Source organism: Triticum aestivum, chromosome 7B (genome assembly GCF_018294505.1).
Source record: "Triticum aestivum cultivar Chinese Spring chromosome 7B, IWGSC CS RefSeq v2.1, whole genome shotgun sequence".
Classification (NCBI taxonomy): Eukaryota; Viridiplantae; Streptophyta; class Magnoliopsida; order Poales; family Poaceae; genus Triticum; species Triticum aestivum.
This window is the reverse complement of record NC_057813.1, coordinates 231,053,118-231,066,361: the sequence shown is the minus strand read 5'-3', so window position 1 is coordinate 231,066,361 and position 13,244 is coordinate 231,053,118.

Sequence of the window (13,244 nt, the reverse complement as noted above, 5' to 3'; positions counted from 1 at the left end):
TTTTGGCAATGGTTCAACATCTAGCACCATGTTGACTTGATGTGATGATGAGTCGTTAAGCACCCGTGATCTCTTATGTAACTAATATTGATATGTACATCAAACAGAGAGCATGCATGTTATCTTCCAGCTGACCTCGGGTTCTGCACCAGCAAAGAGAGGTTGCTGCCTATTTCTTTGTCTTATCTGCTTCAACATGCAAGGAGCAAAAAAAGGACTTTGGTCTTCACGTAGAGGAAATAGTAGCAGCAACTATAGCGAGGCAAACCAGCAAGGCAACTTGGAGGTGAAGCCACGCCTGCGCGGTGAGACCGTAGCGGTGGCTCACAGCAGCAACGGCTCTCGGGTGGCCACGCATAGAAAAACGACTTGAGGCCGGAGACAGAGCCGTCAGGGCAACCAGCGAGAAGAAACCACGGAGGTGGAGGCAGCCTATTCAGAGGCCGTGTCTGGTGAGGTAGGTCCAGCTTGAGACATCCTGCAGTAAAAGTGGAGACAGTAAGCCGGTGGCGGCTCGGCCACGGCTTAGGAGGAACAAGACCGAGACGACGGAGGCCAGGGTCGCTCGAGCACGATGGGCCACAGTGCCAGAGGCGGAGGTGGAGGTCGAGTCCGGCCCGACGCGGGCACACGGCCTCCACTGAAGAAGTGAGGCGCGCAGTGGCGCAAGTCGTTAGGCGCCGAGGACCGGGTCACAGCCATCGGTTGGTTCAAGGGCGGCCGCGGGGCAGCCCGATCGCCATTTTGTAGAGGAGGCCTGAGGCCACGGCATTGGGCGCGCGGAAGCCGGCGCGGGCGTGCGAAGGCGCGGAGCGGTGGCGTCTGCGAGAAGGTGCTGGCGAAGCAAGCAGGAAGCAGAGGTGGACTGATTCGTCCTCCGGGTTGTGGTCAACTTCGAACAGCTGTGGTGTATAACAACTGCTTGTAACAAAAATAAACTCAGAATAATGATAATGGCACGAACTCGGCCACTTTGCGGAAACGCATCCGAAGTCATCTTGCTTTCTTTTTTTATTGTGAAACTCGCGGCTGGCGAACTAGACGGATCTGATCATCAAACAATGAATTTGCCGACTTTATCCAAGTTTGCTCATGTTAGGTCATCCCGCATGACTGTTTTCTGGTTTCTTCTTCATCTAGTCAATCGCGAACTTCTCAAACCCTAAAGAGCTCCCTCCAAGAACTCAACACCACCGTGTGCAGGCCCCACAGTGGGCGCCAACTGTCGTGGAATTTTCACTGCAGATGTCCTTAGTGTGAGGACTTAGTCGCGAGGCCAACGCATCCATGTGGTAGCTTGAGAGGGGTTGGGCGGAATCGAGAGACGCAACACAAGACAAGGATTAGACAGCTTCGGGCCCCAGGAAACATCATCTGGTAATAACCCTACATGTTGTTTGTGGCTAGGTCTCATTATGTTCATGAGGGAGTCGCCGGTAAGCCGGCTCTTTCTATCTAGCCCTAGAGATTTTTTCTTCTTGCTTGTCCCTCTTTTGGGGAGCCCTGCCCCTCCTTATATAAGTTGAAGGGGTGGATTACATGACTAGTCCTAGTAGGATTAGGATTACTCTATTACAAGTGGAGTCCTAGTCTTGCTTGCTTTGTAGGAGAATATTCCTTATGCCTTTTCTCTTAAGCCGTCCCACCATAGCATGAGCCGGCCTTCTGGGCCTTGGGCCTTGTTGTCTATCTGACCCGCCGTCAGGGTCATCCGTGAGTCGCTAGGCTCGTGAGTCGTTAGTCCTCCGGCGAGTTACCAATGAAAATGCCAAGCCCGGCCGGGTCATACTTCTGGCCGGGTCATACCACGGGGTATATCCCCGACAGGTTCAGTTAAGGGCCCAAAGCCCAGAGGTGACTTAAGGCCCGTAGTGATAAACCGCCATATGTACGTGACTTGTATTGTAAGGCAAGAATAGTTAAGAGACCGAGCCTGACACTGTTTATGAGCCGGCCGGGACTCTATGAGCCGCTGGGCGTCGACCTCTGTATATAAAGGGACGACCCGGTGGCGGTTCAGGGCAGGTAACATCAGATCGAGAGCTAGGTCAAGCGATTTTGCTCCCTAATTATCGAGTCATATGCAATCCCACTGAAAACTGCATCATAGGCTTTTACCTTCACCCTAAGGGGACGAACTAGTATAAACCTCGTGTCCTTTGTCTCAATTAACCCCTTTAAGCTTCGTAGTTGCGATGGCTCCACGACTATGTCCTTTCACTAGGACATCTGACGTGGCAATTCCACGACAGTTGGTGCCCACCATGGGGCCAGCGCACTATGGATTTGAGTTCTTGAAGGGCAGCTTCGAAGGGCTCAAGGGATACGCTGTGGGCCGGATGATCAAGAGTCTTTGCGGCAAGCTCTATATCAATGACGCAGGCTGGGGCCCCGATGCTGGCTCAATTGAGTATGGGTACCGGGTCCGCTTCAGCAGAATCCACGTCTTCATCGGCAAGTTCGGCGAGCCGGGCCCTGAGCCGAACATCTACACCGACCTCATCGAGACGGCTCAGCGTGCGAGACCCGCCCGGGCTCAGCCTGCTGTGAAGCGTGCCTTCGTGGGATGCATCAACGGAGGACTCTCTGAAGGATCTGCATCTGGCGGTGAGACGGCAATCTGTTTTGATGGTGAGTCGTCCATAGTCGAGACGAATTCGTTGTATCAACTACAAGACGGCGGGCTTGGGGGCTGTTCCAATGGCAGTAGTATTCCAGATCTCCTTGAGCCGCCGAGCAGGGTCGGAATCTTCATGGCCAGCACACAACCTATTCAAGACTCCACAACTGCGGCAGCAATAACCTTCGGGTCAGCAGCAGCCGAGGCAAGAGGCCCTGTGCGCTTGTCGGCTCAGGTGGTGATGGATCTCACGAATAAGATGACCGCTCTGTTAACCACCACGGTCAACCCGGTGGATCAAGCTCAACATGATGCGGAAGTGGCACAGTTGAAACTAGATATATTGCAGGATAAGGAAGATCTAGCAGTGGAAGATGTCAGGATGACCGCAGAGCAGGTGGCTCTGGACGCTCAGGCTCAGCAGATTCAAGCGCAGACTTTCTGGCTCATGATGGATCAGAACACGTCCAATGAGGTCATGAGGAGAAGATACCAGAAGACTCAGTCTCGGCTCCCTCCGGTTTATGATCCTCGAAACCTCTTCCATACACCCGGTGCAGGGCCTAGTAACTCGCCGGAGATAGACTGGTTGCGGCACCCGGGGTTGGGACGCCGGTTCAACCACAGGTGATGGGGCCTCCCTGTATGAATACTGCTCCGCCTCAGTATGTACGAACACCACCGGGTCATTATTCTAACCTGTTGGGGAACATGATCGCGGCGGCGGCACGATTGGCGGCTCTCCCGATGGATGGCGACTCTCCAACGGCGGTTGAAACCCGTTGGGTCAAAGAACTCCTTCAGACGGCCTTAGCACAGCATGAGGCGTACTCATATAGCTGGAACATGATTCAGTCAACCCTTCATCCAAGCCGGAGACCGAGTTATAGCAGACACATGGACTCGGCAGCTGTTTCAAGCAACGCCCGACCCCGTATTCAGGTAGGCGGGCATGACCCGGCGCGCAATGGAGCCTTTAACTTGGTGGATCAGGACAGAATACGTCAAGAGGGTGAGCGGGCGGCTCAGCTGACGACTTACCAACCTTTTCCCGTTTATCCGACGACCTCTATTGAGGCAGGTGTGGCCACCAGGACCGGAGGTGTCCCCTGTCTGGTGCCGACTCTGCTTAACAAGCATTTGCCCAAGGACTTCAAGGGACCTTGGAAGGTGCCTAATTATACGGCTGACTTATAGCCCGGGGCACGGATTGAAAGCTATGAGATGGCTACGGAGTTACTGGAGGTCAGTGACGGTGCGATGGCCAAGTATTTCACCATGATGTTAGATGGGACCGCCCGCACTTGGTTGAAGGGGCTACCACCTAATTCCATCAGTTCATGGGCAGAGTTAAAAGCCCGGTTCATTCAGAACTTCAAGGATACATGCAAGCAGCCCATGTCAATTATAGATTTGACTAACTGCAAGCAGGAGGAGGGCGAGTTCACAACCCATTGGGTGCGCAGGGTCAAGGCCATAATACATTCGTCTGATAAGATGGATGCCGGCTCTGCAGTCTTAATGTTGGAGAAAAATTGTCGTTTTCAGCCTCTGAAGATGAAGATTATTGGGCGGCTCAAGCGCGATTGCAATGATATGGGTACGCTGATGGCGGCTCTAGTCAAGTACGCCAACTCTGACAGTACCAAGGATCCTAAGTCTGACGATGAAAAGACAGGGAAGGGAAAGAAGAATGGCAACGGCAGGGGCTCTCAGCATAACCCAACAAATCAAGGAGGTAATAAACGTAAGGCTGATGGTAGCTTGGAATTTGTGGCTGTCGGCATTCTGGGAACGGGGGTCCCTAGACTTGCCTGCCTGAGGCCAGCGGCATGGCTCAAGTGGTGGCCTAGTACGGACCATCTTCATCAGTGCAAGACTCAAGACCCTCGCGAGGGGCCAAGCCTCGCGGGGTGGACGACGCAAGGCTTCCTCAGGAACGGCCTCGCCAGGAATGCTCGCGAGGAGGCGGAGAGATCATGGCAGGGTACCTCACGAGGTGCTCGTGACGCAAGCCATGACGATCAAGACCAGGCGGGCGCCAGGCGGGCGCCAGCCTGCGCAGTGTCCTTGTTTCCTCTTTGGTGCAAAGGGGGCAAGCACAGACGTGGAGTACCGAGGCATCAAGCAAATGTTGCCATTTCGGTGCAACGAGACCAAGACCAGCGGAGCGGTGGGATGGAGGTCACCGTGGAGCCCAAGACGGCGTCATCGCCAGTGCTTTTGGCAGCCGAAGACCAACTTTAGTCAGGATAGCTTGTACTAGATGTTCCCCTTCAAAATGGCCATTGTTGGCACCTTTCCCGCTCAATATTTGGGAAGAGGCCCAAGGCCTCTATAAATAGGACTAGCCACCACAGTAGAGAGTCATCCAGATTTCGAGAAGACAGAGAGAGAGAGGCGATCAAACTCACACAAGCAGTTCATCGCACCAGCTCAAGAACACCTCTCGCGAGGCTGTTCTCCCTTTGTACTATTCATCATCAGCCTAGAGGCAATCCACCAAACCACACACTGGAGTAGGGTATTACACCACAACGGTGGCCCGAACCAGTATAAATCTTGTGTCCCTCATGTCGTTCATCGTTTTCAGCCTAGATCTCACGAGGCGATCAGACGTAGATCGATAGCAGAGAGATCTTCGTGCACACCCCAAAGTTCGAACCTTTAGGGTCTGTCAGAACCCAACATCCAACATTTGGCGCGCCACGTAGGGGTGCACCGGGATCTTCCTTCTTCCGTCCTACGTTCCGCCATGTCACCGCCCCCATGTCCGGCGACCCGACAGCCAACTCCGACCGCTGGGCGGCATGGCCTTCCCATGCCGTGCCGCCTGCCCAAGATGACCTCAACCCCGCATCTCAGGCAGCCCGCGCCCCGCAGAACGCTGCAGGATGCGGGAGGCACGGTCAGGCATCCCCTACACTCACTCCACGGCAAGTACAATCGGCGGCAAGTTCCTCAAGCCACGCTGCGGCCACGACGCCGCACACCCGACGGGAGCAGGCAAACATGAAGGTCGCGCTCACGGTGGCGCGAGAGCTGCTGCGGTGCAGACTGCAAGAAAGCGGCTGCGACGTGCTGCTAGAACGCGTCGTCGAGCTCCTGGATGCCGTTGCATTAGGGGCTCCCCCGTTCTACGTCCATCTCCCACCCCAGGCCCCGGGAGGATCACGAAGCGGGCCGATCCGCACCCACGCACCCCCGGGTGTGCCTCAAGGCTTCATCAACACCGGCCTGGCCATCAGCGACGAGCAGCAAGTTGCACCGGCACCGCCCCTGGTAAGCGAGGGCATGCGCATCACTGCCTTAGGTCCCGGTGGGCCACCACCTTACCGTCCCCAAGATGGAGCTTCAAGTCGAGCTGCACAGCGTGTGGAGCACCACGGCGAGGCCTTTGGGGTGGTGGCCCCGGAGGCCTATGTGCCCCACATGGTGGATCGAGGGTACACGCTGGAGGAAGACCATGGCTCGTTCCTCAGGTCATGCTGGGAGGAAGAGGCCCCAGAAGCCGAGCTCTTCCAGGAGCCTCACGGGAACCTCGACAACTACCGGGTACCGCTAATTCCTTAGGAGGAGGCTTATGCTAACCATGGGCCGCAGGAGGTTCAGATCACCGCAGTGGATGGCTGCCCGAGTGCGTCAATCTCCTTCCCCTCATGAGGAGGGCACTTGGGGAAGCAGGAGAGGGGTCGGGAGCCAGGCTCCTCCCCACGACATGTGGAGCAAGGAGTTCTTCGGAAGTAGTCCCTCTGTCGGGGAGGTGCCTGTCGGTGTCAAAACCGGCGGATCTCGGGTAGGGGGTCCCGATCTATGCATCTAGGCTGATGGTAATAGGAAGCAAGGGACACAATGTTTACCCAGGTTCGGGCCCTCTCAATGGAGATAAAACCCTACTTCTTGCTTGATTAATACTGAAGATATGGGTAGTACAAGAGTAGATCTATCACGAGATCATAGAGGCTAAACCCTAGAAGCTAGCCTATGATGGTATGATTGTAATTGTGATCAGCCTTCTAAGGACCAACCTCTCCGGTTTATATAGACATCGGAGAGGGCTAGGGTTTACATGGAGTCAGTTACAAGGAAGGAAATACAACATCCGGATCGCCAAGCTTGCCTTCCACGCCAAGGAGAGTTCCATCCGGATATGGGACGAAGTCTTGAGTCTTATATCTTCACGCTTGAATAGTCCGGACGATGTACATAGTCCGGCTGTCCGGATACCCCCTAATCCAGGACTCCCTCAGTAGCCCCTGAACCAGGCTTCAATGACGATGAGTCCGGTGCGCATTCTTGTCTTCGGCATTGCAGGGCGGGTTCCATCTCCGAATACTCCAAAGTACCTGTTACGACGAATAGTGTCCGGCACTCCATCAATGTTGTATTCCTCGACTTTAGTGCCTCAGTAATGACAATCTCCACGTGTCGAGCGAATGCGAGGGGCCGAAGCATTTTTTTCGCATTTGCCACCCTCAATCCTTTGGGTTGACCGCCTATTTAAAGAGACGGGGATTCTCAGATCCAAACCTCACTCTCCCCCCTTGAGCAAGCATCCAAGAGAGCGCTCTGGAAAAACCATCCCAACATGGCCGGTCGACGCAGCTCCACTGCCCGCTCTCCTTGCTCCAAGCTGGGGGATTGGGAAGAGTGTTCAGTTCGTCATAGCCATTTGATATAGTTACAAACCCAAGGCTTTCTCCCACCAGCATTCATGGTCCCCGTCCGAGCCGGAATAGCCACCTATAATGGAGGGGAGCAAGCGGAGAGATCTCCCAATCCATCTCCAGAGGAGCGAATATGCCTTATCTCGCATCTGCTAAGGGGCGTTGGGTTTCCCATCCACCCGTTCCTTCGCGGGCTCCTGGAGTTCTACGGCCTCCAGTTACACAACTTTACCCCTGCCTCTATACTACATATAGCAGGGTAGGTTGCCATTTGCGAGCTATTTTTAGGCTGTGAGCCTCACTTCGGGTTATGGAAGAAGCTGTTCTGCCTCGTCCCCCGCAACCAGGGAGAATCCCTATGTCAAGTGGGCGGAGCCGAGCGCATTGCCGAGACAGGATACCTATCCGGCACTCCCAAGAAGGCACCAGAGAACTGGCCTTCGGAGTGGTTTTACATTGATGACGTTCCCTTCTGGATCCAGTCCGGACAGGTCTTCTCGGGTTTAGTAATGCCCCACCGAGGGCACATCTAAGCTGGCGCCCCCGAAGCCCCCAAGAGGAGGATTCGAGGGAAGTGCACTTCCTGATGAGCAGGATAAAGTTGTTGGCCAAGTCCGGACTAACGATAGTCGAGGTCATGGCAATATGCATAATACGGGGGGGTGCAACCACTTCAATACCGGGGGAAGCCCATGTGGCACTTCAACGGGGAAGGTGATGCCACCCGCTGTAGCCGTAAGGGTCCGGACTCCGCCACTGCTCTGGCAAGGATATTTTCCGATTTATACAAAGGAGAAGAGGAGGAATTCCTTCACATTAAACCGCGGGATGGCTTCTCCATGTACAACCCCCCAAATTGGGTAAGTTGTTATTCCTTTCCCTACTTCACTTATCGCGGCGTTCTTCGCTAAGATTATATGCTTCGGCATTTCCAAGCAGGAACTGAGGAGGGTCGTAGAAGGAATCTCCAGCCCCTCCCCACAGCCAGAGGACCCCGGAAGGGCCCTAGATCTAGGACTCGAAGAGGATCCAGATGTTACCATGGAGCTTGTCAACGGGGTATTTTATCAAGTGAGCTGTGATGGCGCCTCAGTGGCCATTATTGCTGACTACCCCGGACTGCTACCTGTGTCGTGTGTAAGCCAAACTGAAAAACACCATCCTCCAAAGAAGACTCCCTTCAAACGTCATGCCTTACCCTTGAAGTGTCGTGTTTTTTGCAGAGACGACGGTCGGAGCGCCGGGCCGAGCCCCTAGGGACTCGTCGACCACAGGCGTCCGGATCGGGCAGGCTCAAGAGGAAGGCGGTGAGGGTTGACATGCCACTGCAGAGGTAAGGAAAAAACTTGTCCTGCGATTATGGTATTTGAAGTATAACGGGGCCCTGTGCGTTCTGGCAGGAAGAGGAATAGTTGGACTATATCCGGGGATCCTGCCAATCACGCCTCCACGAGCCGGGTTCCAGAACCGGCCTCGAGAACGGAGGTAGACGCGGGGCCGATGCCGCATAGTTCTCCGAGAGAGGACGCGGACATGCTCTCGGCCACCAACTCCGAAGTAGAGAGCGCCATGAATCACCGATGCCGACGGGCTATGCTTCAGAACAACATCTTTTCCGAAGAGGCATTTAATGCCTTCAATTCGGGAGATGCATACATCCGAGCTGCTCAAGGCGGGCTTGCCCGAGCAACGAACCAGTATACCAAAGGTACGGGTAAGAAATTTTGATAAGCATGTATAGCAGTAGCCCCTGAGACTTGAAATGGTTGGGACAACTGTTTTAAGGATCAACATATGTACATGTCCTTGTAGATAAGAATGAGCAACTGTCACGGGAGCTGGAGGAGTGCAAGGCCGAGCTAAGGGCCACAGTTTCCAAGTTAGAGGAATCCCAAAAACCCTCATCTGGTAACGTTTGTCTCCATTGTATGAATATGCACCAGTTAGCAAGTGGCTGATATGACAAGTCTAACAGGAAATTCTGCAGACAATCCCGGGGTGAATTCGGAGGGCGTAAGAGATGACGAATCACATCTTAAAAGGCAGTTGAAGGCTGGCGAGCGCATTCTTATGCAAGTTAGGCAGGAGAATAACAATCTTCAAGATGCCAAAGTCCAGCTGGACATGGAGTTAAAAGACGTCCGCACTCAGCTGGCGGACTCCGTGAAGGAGAACAAAAGGCTTCGACGCGGCATTTATGGTAAGTGCCTAGATGAACTGTAGTATAGTTCGGCGCAAAAGTATATTGAAAGGATTTTGCTTGTAGGAATGTTAACAGGTCTCCCCGAGGAGATGTCCTCATCTGCAGGCGATTTACTACAAGACCTCTCAGAACTGCACGAGCGAGCTCGGCAGGTGATGCAGGGCGTTGATCAGGCCTTGTGGCCATCAAGCTTACTGCTGAATGGCATGGGGGAGCTTGTGGATATGCTTCAAGGAGCACGGTGGCGCTTCCGATTGTTGAAGATATCAGCCTGCCGGCAAGGTGCGAGGGAAGCCTGGGCTATGGTGAATATGCGCAACACCAAGCTGGACCCGAACCATATGGCCAAAGTCGGACCGGCGGGGCCAGATGGGCAAGAAATTCAAGTGAGTCTCGTATATGACCAGGTAGCGTTAGCCGCAAAGTATTCTCAACAGGATTGTAAGCTAGATAGCCTGTTGGATGGTATAGAGGAGGAATATAGTCAGTCCAAGTGACTGTGTAATTCAATGGACATAATTAGTCCCTAGCCGGATTAAAATCATTTGTCATGGCAGACCTTTTCGCTTCAGCCCCCGGATCCTAATGTTCGGGGTGTGTCCGAATACCCGCTCAGTTATACAAAACCGGGGTATGCGTGGAAACCAGGCGTAGGGGTCATAAGTGCTTGAACAGACAAGTACCCAACTAGTTATGTTATATTACATGGATAGTAAGAAACATCTTCTAGGGAGAATAGTTCCGTTAGGGGTTCCTTTCCCTGGGTACGCATGCGACAATGCACATGTCCAGACTGTGAACGATGGTGCAGGATACAAGACTTCTGGGGATTTGCATTGTAATAAATGAATACATCTTTTGTTCACCGACCGAATATTCTCTTAAGGAAACTAGCTTTCGGCTTCACCCAGTCTGAGGTACACATCCGGCTGAACCGGCAGTAACAATCGCAGAGGTGCTCCCCTTATGCCCTAGCCGAATTAATGGGAACATAGGGCATAAACACAGGAGCCAGGCAACCCAGCTTGGCCACATCTTAAGTCATATCGATGCATATAATGGTGAAGAAAAGGCACATATCGTAAAAGAATGCATATGTGCTTGGCAAAAAGCCATGTGGGTAATTATTTTTAACTTCCGTATAGGAAGCCCCCGGGTATTGCCTACACACCTAGTGCGGCCAGAGTGATCCGGGAGTCGCACTGTATTGAATACTTTGTGTGAAGAGGAAAAAGGTAGAGAAAGGAAGAAAGGGGTGGAGCATAATTAAAAAGGAGGGGTTAGGAGACGAACACTAAGTTCGGCGTTAGGCGTAGAATCTCCGGAGTCTTGCCGCGTTCCATGGGTTCGGCTCGAGTCTGTCATCAGATGCATTACGTAAGCGGTACGCTCCTCCGGTGAGAACTTTGTCAATGATGAAGGGACCTTCCCACTTGGGTTTGAGCTTGTCCTTCTTCTTCTCCGGCAGGCGTAGAACGAGCTCGCCAATATTGTAAGTTTTGGCCCACACTTCTCTGCTTTGATATCATCGAGCCTGTTGTTGATAGAATGCGGAGCGGGCTTTTGCGACATCGCGCTCCTCCTCCAGGGCATCCAAGTTGTCCTACCGATCTAACTCGGCTTCCTTCTCTTCGTACATGCGTACGTGTGGCGAATCATGTATTATGTCGCAGGTTAGTACTGCTTCCGTGCCTTACACCATAAAAATGGTGTATATCCGGTGGTGCGATTCGGCGTGGTCCACAGCCCCCAGAGTACGAAGTCGAGCTCCTCGACCCAATGCGTATCCGACTCTGTCAAGGATCGCACTAGCCTGGGTTTGATGCCGCTCATGATGAGACCATTTGCGCGTTCTACCTGGCCGTTTGTTTGGGGATGGTAGATGGAAGCGTAATCAAGCTTAATGCCCATTTTTGTGCACCAAGTTTTCACTTTGTCGACTATGAAATTTGAGCCATTATCAGTGATGATGCTGTGGGGGACACCATATCGGTGTACGACCCCGGATATGAAGTCAATTACTGGTCCGGATTCAGCCGTTTTGACTGGTTTGGCTTCTATCCATTTGGTGAATTTGTCCACCATGACCAATAAGTATTTTTTCTTATGGCTTTCCCCTTTAAGAGGTCCGACCATATCTAGCGCCCAGACCGTGAAGGGCCAAGTTATGGGGATTGTTTGAAGAGGTGTGGGGGGCATATGACTCTGACTGGCAAAGAGCTGGCAACCGACGCAATGTTGGACAAGGTCCCGTGCGTCTGCTCGAGCCGTCGGCCAATAGAAACCTATACGGAAGGCCTTGCTGACCAATGCTCGAGCTGCGGCGTGGTGCCCGCCCAGTCCGGTATGGATTTCAGCCAAGAGATGCCGCCCTTCCTCTTTGGAGATGCATCTTTGGAGCACTCCGGTAGCACTTTTCTTGTAGAGTTCCCCTTCGTAGACTTTATAAGCTTTAGAGCGTCGGACGATGCAGCGTGCCTCATTTTGGTCTTCGGGGAGCTCCTGCCTATTTAGGTAGGCCAAGAAAGGCTCAGTCCACGGGGCGATTACATCCATGATTTCGTGGGCCGAGGATGTTATTTTGGTGGTAGAACCTCCGATTATGTCTGATAGTTCGGAACCTGGGGGTGTACTCGGATCCGTGCTAGTATTGCCGGACTCCCCTTCCCATACTACGGATGGCTTGAACAACCTTTCCAAGAATATGTTAGGTGGGACAGGGTCACGTTTAGCGCCGATGCGAGCAAGGACGTCCGTCGCTTGATTGTTTTCTCGAGCCACATGGTGGAATTCAAGCCCCTCGAACCGAGCTGACATCTTGAGGATGACATTATGGTAGGCTGCCATTTTCGGGTCCTTGGCATCAAAGTCTCCGGTTATTTGTGATATTGCGAGGTTTGAATCCCCGCGCACTTCTAGGCATTGAATGCCCATAGATACTACCATCCGAAGACCGTGCAACATAGCCTCATATTCGGCTGCATTGTTGGAGTCTGTGTATAATATTTGGAGGACGTACTGGACCGTGTCTCCGGTGGGAGACGTCAGGACTACACCTGCTCCCAATCCGGCCAGCATTTTAGAGCCGTCGAAGTGCATGATCCAGTTTGAGTATGCGCCGTACTCTTTAGGGAGTTCAGCTTCTGTCCATTCGGTGAGAAGTCAGCCAATACTTGTGACTTGATGGCCCGTCGTGGTTTGTATGTTATGTCGAACGGAAGAAGCTCAATGGCCCATTTGGTAATCCGGCCCGTAGCGTCGCGGTTATTTATTATGTCATTGAGTGGTACTTCTGAGGCCACCGTAATCGAACACTCTTGAAAGTAGTGTCGTAGCTTCCGGGATGCCATGAACACCGCGTATGCTATTTTTTGATAGTGTGGGTATCGGGATTTGCATGGGGTTAGGACCGTGGATACATAATAAACCGGCTTCTGGAGCGGGAATTTGTATCCGTCAGCCTCTCGTTCAACGACGAGCACTGCGCTTACAACTTGATGCGTTGCAGCTATGTACAGCAGCATAGGTTCGCCAATATTTGGCAATGTTAGTACTGGATTACTAGCTAATAAGGTCTTTATTTCATCCAGTTCGACCGCGGTTGCATCCGTCCACACGAAGTGTTCGGTGCACCGAAGAATGCGGTAAAGAGGTCATGCCTTTTCTCCTAACCTGGAGATAAAGCGGCTTAGAGCAGCCATGCATCCGGCTAATTTCTGGATGTGCTTGAGGTCTGTTGGTATAGCCAATGTGA